A 6,691-nucleotide genomic window follows, 5' to 3' on the forward strand; every position below is an offset into this window, starting at 1 on the left:
CATTTTGACAGACAGTTTTATTTTGTCGTAAATTTGTCTGTGTAATTAATTAAATTAGAATATTTACTGATCTTTTATATGTCCTCTCGATTAAATGTCTTTCACGATCCGTTACCAGAACTTTCACGATCGTCTCTCAATACTTGACCGCCGTTAGATATTCTTTCACGATCATTTCTCTCGATAAACCGAATGACACCCGTGTATATGGTTAAGGAAGAGAGAAGATAAAATGTTCATATTAACCCAAATCTTTGATAACTTAAACCTTCTACATTATCATTTGGGACTAGACAATATATAATACAACAGTATTTAAACCATAATTGATAGATTATTTACCATATTTAGTATACAATAATTTTATCAATAATTCAATAATAATGTTTTGAATTATAATGATTACATAGTCAACCCAGATCAATCAAGCGTAACACTTTGTACGAAAAAAAACATATCAACAAAAGGCATGATAATTAAAAGTCCTCGTTTGTTCTCGAGAAAAATAAATGTTATGAGCAAGAGGTCAATGTTCGTACTCAGTACTAATCAGCGATAATCGAGTACTCGAGTACTAGATGATATCCGTAGTTCGTGATCATTGTAATCAGCATGTGATTGTTTTCCTAGTGGATGATGATGAAACACATAGACGGACTTGACTGTACTTATATTTTCTGTTGCGGGTTCAGGAAAACAAAACTTTTAACTTTCACTTTCAAATTAAATACAAAACTAGTTTGGTTTTATCTTTTGATATACATGTATTATTGAAATATTAATGTCCTTGCATTGCAATATTTGTTATCATATGTTGTATTGTATTTCTCTGTAAAATCACGCATAAAACATTTTTGTTGAAAAAGTAGTACTAAGGGAACCAATTGAAATTATAAATTAAGTAGGACGGGAAACAACACGGTCATATACAGGCAAACAATAGTCTTCTATATCGAAAAGTAGAGATTGAGTAACATAAGCTCCACAAATTAAGGGTGAGAAATTGGGAAGTGTGTAAAGACAATAACAATCAAAACCAAGGAGTAAACAAAGACTCACAAAAACCAAAGGACATTTACATCAACAGTTACAAATAATAATTAAGAAACAACACGAACTCCACTAAAAACTGGGATTGAAATAAGGTGATCCGGAAGGGTAAGCATTTCCTGCACCGTATAAGGCACCCGTCGTGTTATTTCTTTGTTCAGTCCGGTAATGATGGAAGGTTATTATTACTAAGGAAGAATATCAGATAGGATTTCTGACACACTTTTGCCATAATGGCCAATCAGCTCATGATGGCGACCGTAAATTTCTTGAGTGATAACCTTAATTTGATTGATTCATAGCCCTGTTTTAGCAACTTTTGAGAAAGCAGTATTCCTCGTTAAACAAAATCAGCGTACTTTGAGCTAGCTCTAGAGTAACGTATCAATTGAGACACATATACTCCATACGCTGGTGCCGCTGTGATGTTGCTACACAGAAATGGAAAGTTAACTATAGTAAAATTAAAATCATCACGTTTGTCATAAATTTTGGTATTCAACCTACCGTCAGTAGTCATTTTGAGAAAAAAGTCTAAATACGAGGCAGATTTATCTGTGTCGGTAGTATCTTTAATTTCAAGTTCACTTGGATATATTAAACGTAAGTGATCACTGAATCTATTATTATTAAGAGACAGTACATCATCAATATACCGAAAGATGAAATTAAAAGACTGGACTAATTTTTTTTCTCCTTTCTGTACAAGCCCTGGGATAAATTCTGCTTCATAGGAATATAAAAAGTAGAGGAGCGCAATTGGTACCCATTGGGATTCCAATAGTCTGTTGGAAGACCAAACCTACAAATTCAACAAATATATTGTCAATTAAAAAGTCCAGTATGGCAGTGATATCCTCGTCAGTATATTTGTTCTTTGACCCTGTATGATTTTTCTTTGACCCTGTATGATTTTTCAAAGTAAGCTGAATTCCAGCCCAAAACTAGATATTTAAAACGTCTAGTGCCCTTTTCGTTAAAGAAACATAAGCTGACGAGTTCTTTCAGTCGAGCTTTAAGTTTAGTATGTGGAATAGTGGTATAAAGAGTTAAAAAAATCAAAGGTTTTAATGTTGGTACAATGTTTGAATGATTGAGATTGTAAATTCACCAATAACTCTTTTGAATTTTTCAGTATCCACATCTGATTAACACCACTTCTTGAATATGCCGTTTCGGAATATTTCTGAAGTCCTTCTTTGACTGCAGTGAGTATGGCAGTAAGAACTTTAGAAAGGGGTTTAGTGGAACACTTGGAAGAACCTGCAATATACCTTTCCTTATAATGATTCTTGTGAAGCTTAGGAATCCAATATAAGGATGGAAGATCCTGGTCTTCATCCTTTGGATTAACACCAAAGGAGATTAGAACCGATTTGTGGTTTTACAGGATCTCCTGCTTCGTAAGCGTACTTAGTGTATACGTAGGATTTCCAAGTGTGTTATTTATCCCCAAATTACAAAAATAGCGGTATTTTGGAAATAGGCACCCAAGTATAACCCCTTCAGAAGTCACGATCAATATGATTCTATTATAAAAAGATCAACATGGTACTTAATTTGAAAAATCAACTGTCTCTTATATCAGTTAGAAATGCTTGATTAACAACATGAAAATGAAAAATTATACTTTTACAAAACCAATTGTATAAGCGTCTCGTCGTCAGCATTTGGGGTAATACTATAAACAAAAACAACATATTTTTCACGAATTATGATTTTAATAAATACAAAAAGTGTATGTTGTACAGTGATAAGCTAACCACAGCTAACTATTTGGTTCATTATTCCACCTTGCTTAAATTTGAAGTAGACGAACATATAAATTTGTCTCCTCAATCACCAAAGGCTTGGTCCAGTGACGGGTCCAGAGGTTTCCATAAGAGGGCCCGCTGACTGCCTTAGAAAGGACCCGCGCCAACCATGCTTCGGTGACTCCCTATATAATCAAGCACATTTTTACCACAAATAGGGCGGACCACTTCCCCCCTAAATTCGCATCTGTGATCATATTTGAAGACTAAAGCCGATTCAAACATGGTTAAACGCATATTATGCTAGATAAAAGTATTGTTTGACTGCTGATATAGGCAGCATTGATGATTATACTATGCTTAAAAAATATGTAACCAACAAGAATAGAACGGTTGATAATCCAAAGCAATCAATTATATTACAAAGGGGACCTTAAAGGTCAACGAGGTACACAATTTCCGTGTTTAATGTTGTTGTTTTGGCAAATGTTTTATTTCACCTGCATGATCAAAGTTTCTTTTTCCTTCTTGTCCGTTTCTATTATTGAATGTTGGCATTGTTTTAAAGAAGACGCATTTATGTGCTAAAAAAATATTATGGTTCATCTTCGTCAACGAATATATAAAGGCAACAGTAGTATACCGCTGCAATTTAATTAAAATATACAACATACGTTATACTCATATTATATGTAGTATAACACAATCCGAGTTCTCTATTTTTATTAGATTGTATACCACTGTTTAAAATAATTTGATTAAGAAAAAACAAAACCGGATAGCAAACATAGACCGAAGGAAGTACATCAACTAAAAGAGGAAAACAACGGAACAACAGAAACCTTGAACTACAACAAAAACAAACGCCAACTTTTATAGAAATGAACTATTTTATAACAACTTCTATTTTCCTAACGTGGTACATGATATTTTAAGTAAAAATGGTGGATTGAACCTGGGTGCATGGATATCAAAACCTAGTTAAAGTGAGAGAAAAATGCCTTGACAGAGTTATTATGAAGTACAAATGTATATATTTTTTTTACTTAATAAATCCTTAATTTTGTTTTTTTTTTATGCAATTGGCTTCGAAAACTTTTGACATCGTATCGTCCGATCTTAAAATGGATATATATAGCATTCATTAATCCTATAAACCTTGGGTTTTCTAACTGTATATAGCTAAAAAAAAATCAGGAACATGTTATTCATATAATATATGTTACTTTGTTGATATCTAGTTTTAAGGTATTGATGCATTTCTTTCGTATACAGAGTTTCTGTATGAATTACATGATGTAACATTTAAGTTGACTTTTGTTTGATTATTATTGATAGTAAATATAATAAGACTCATAAGATACCAAGTGTATATGGTATAATCATGACGCGGGTTCCGTATACAAACAACTTAACCGTGAGACGCTCGAATTAGAAAAAAAAAGTTAAAAAGCCAAATAAAGTAAAAATCTATTGTGAATGGGAAATGCCCGTGTTTGTGTTCCTATTTTTGTCATGTGTAATCCATATTACATCATGCAGTAACTAAGATATAAATTTTATAATTTCTCTAATGTTTAAAAGCAAACAATTAATTCTCAATTACTATAGTTATTGAAACTACCTCTGGCTAAATTTTAGGAACAATTATTTGAATGGTCAAGGTCTATGGTAATCGATTAGGTACTTTACATCTTTTTCGTCATATTTAAAACAACCTACACGGCTTTGGTAATACATAATAGATTGTATTTCGGGTTTTTATTGGTATTACTTAATAACATTAACGGTACCAATTTTTCTGCACCAGATGCGCATTTCGACAAATAATGTCTCTTCAGTGATGCTCGTGGCCAAAATATGTAAAATCCAAAGCTTATATAAAAGATGTAGAGCTATAATCCAAAAGTTCCAAAAAAGTATTAACTTTAATTTTATATTTATCATTTATAATTATACACTACTTCACTTACTTGTAATTTACGTCGTATCTACGTTGCAATAATACAGTGTATACTTTAACACTTCCCTGTGTACAAGTATTATCATGGATTTTCTAGAAATATCCGTTTTTAAATATGATATACTATTTTTAACTACTGATTTCGAATTGTATAAGATATGCTACCTTTGATGGCAATGAGCCAGGAAGTTCATACATTTTTTATTCACAATCTATATACTACGAAAGACATATGATCGCCCTATTGTAAATACGTGTAAATATAGTAATAATCATTATTGATATAAATTGTATGTAAAACGCAATTATAATAGGCTTTGCACACTCATAATAGTAAAGTTTATTCACATTTATAAGCGTAAAAATATATGTTATAAATCCCATATTTGTTACAACAGAACCCTGCATACCGACATTGGTATAATCGAAGATACAGTTGATTCAAAAAATGGAATTTTAAATAAGAAACTGAGGCAACAGTCACAAACCAAAAATCGAAGAGAAATTACCATTGTAATGACAAACAGCAATCTTCATAAAAGGGGGACGAAAGATACCAGAGGGACAGTCAAACTCATAAATCGAAAATAAACTGAGAACGCCATGACTAAAAATGAAAAGGACAAACAGAAAAACACTAGTACACATGACACAACATAGAAAACTAAAAAATAAACAACACGAACCTCACCAAAAACTTGGGGTGATCTCAGGTGCTCCGGAAGGGTAAGCAGATCCTTCTCCACATATGCCACCCGTCGTGTTGCTTATGAGATAACAAATCCGGTTAATAGTCTAATTCGGTAGGTCACATTCATGAAAAGGAAGGGTATTATACTTACGACATGTACGACGTAATTAAGAAACATCAGATATCATTTGTGAAACGGTTATTTCATAACGGTCAACCAACTCGTGATGGCGTCCGTAAAATTAACGAAGAGATGATTTCAACTTTACCATTTGGAACTCTTGATTTAATAGCTTCCTTGTGAGCAACAACCCTCATTCAAGAAAATCATGATAGGAAATGCATAAAAATATACAAGAGATAAACACAACAGACCAGTCACCTTGTCAAAAACATGTAAGGAACAGATGCAGATCATGCTAGGATTTTGAAAAAGGGGGAGGATGCAGGTCTCCCAAAACAAGATAAAGTTTAGAGGGGGACGGTAAAAAGTCTAGATTAACCATAGATATTACTCCGTAAGAGGGGTCACATTCTAATCAATATCTGGGGACCTCAGTTGCTCCATATAAGGATAAGAAGTACTTGCATGCTCCACTGACGGAAAATTGTTACTGTTAGATTAATAGTAATATAGAGATTATATATTAGAATAGAACAGAAAATTTTCCAAAGTACTTGGTCCATAAACAGCATATATATCAAGTGCAATGATTGGAGTTATCTATTCAACAATAACACATTACTTCAAATATTATATCAATGCATTATTATAAGCCTCAGTCCGATTGGTAGAATCAGAGCCAAACAAATTTAAAATGACAAAAAAACACATTGATATCAAATGACAGTATCAATTAAGATAGGTCAAAAGAACTACCAGAATCACCATTTTTTCACAGAAAAGTAAAGTTTTCGTGTGTATATATCTAAACAAATTTGGAAGATTAACCTAAAATATTAATATAGATAGGCGAATGAGGCTGATGACAGAAACTGAATTTCACTAACCCTCTTTGGATTCGTAAGGGGTTAGCAGTGAACGGTATAATGGATTTGTCGAATACGAGACTTTTCCTGACGAGTTCTGTAGAAAAAAAATATCTACATTTAAAAGGTCATATTTGGCACACACATTTCATAAAAATAATGTAAGAATTTTATGATATGAGAATAGTAAAACAAAATTCGTTTTAATGTAAAAGTATCAAACAACCCTCTTTGTCAATCTTA

At 32.5% G+C, this 6,691-nt stretch overlaps 1 protein-coding gene across 1 annotated transcript in view; it reads right to left on the minus strand.

Annotated features, from left to right (window-relative positions):
• Positions 1-4,887, minus strand: part of LOC143061081 (uncharacterized) — a 28,912-nt gene extending 24,025 nt beyond the window's left edge. Inside the window, exon 1 of the mRNA XM_076233674.1 lies at positions 4,778-4,887. The gene's annotated coding sequence lies outside the window, so the exon portion shown is untranslated. The remainder of the gene's footprint in view (positions 1-4,777) is intronic.
• Positions 4,888-6,691: the final 1,804 nt, after the last annotated feature.

This window comes from Mytilus galloprovincialis, chromosome 1, assembly GCF_965363235.1.
Source record: "Mytilus galloprovincialis chromosome 1, xbMytGall1.hap1.1, whole genome shotgun sequence".
Taxonomy (NCBI): domain Eukaryota; kingdom Metazoa; phylum Mollusca; class Bivalvia; order Mytilida; family Mytilidae; genus Mytilus; species Mytilus galloprovincialis.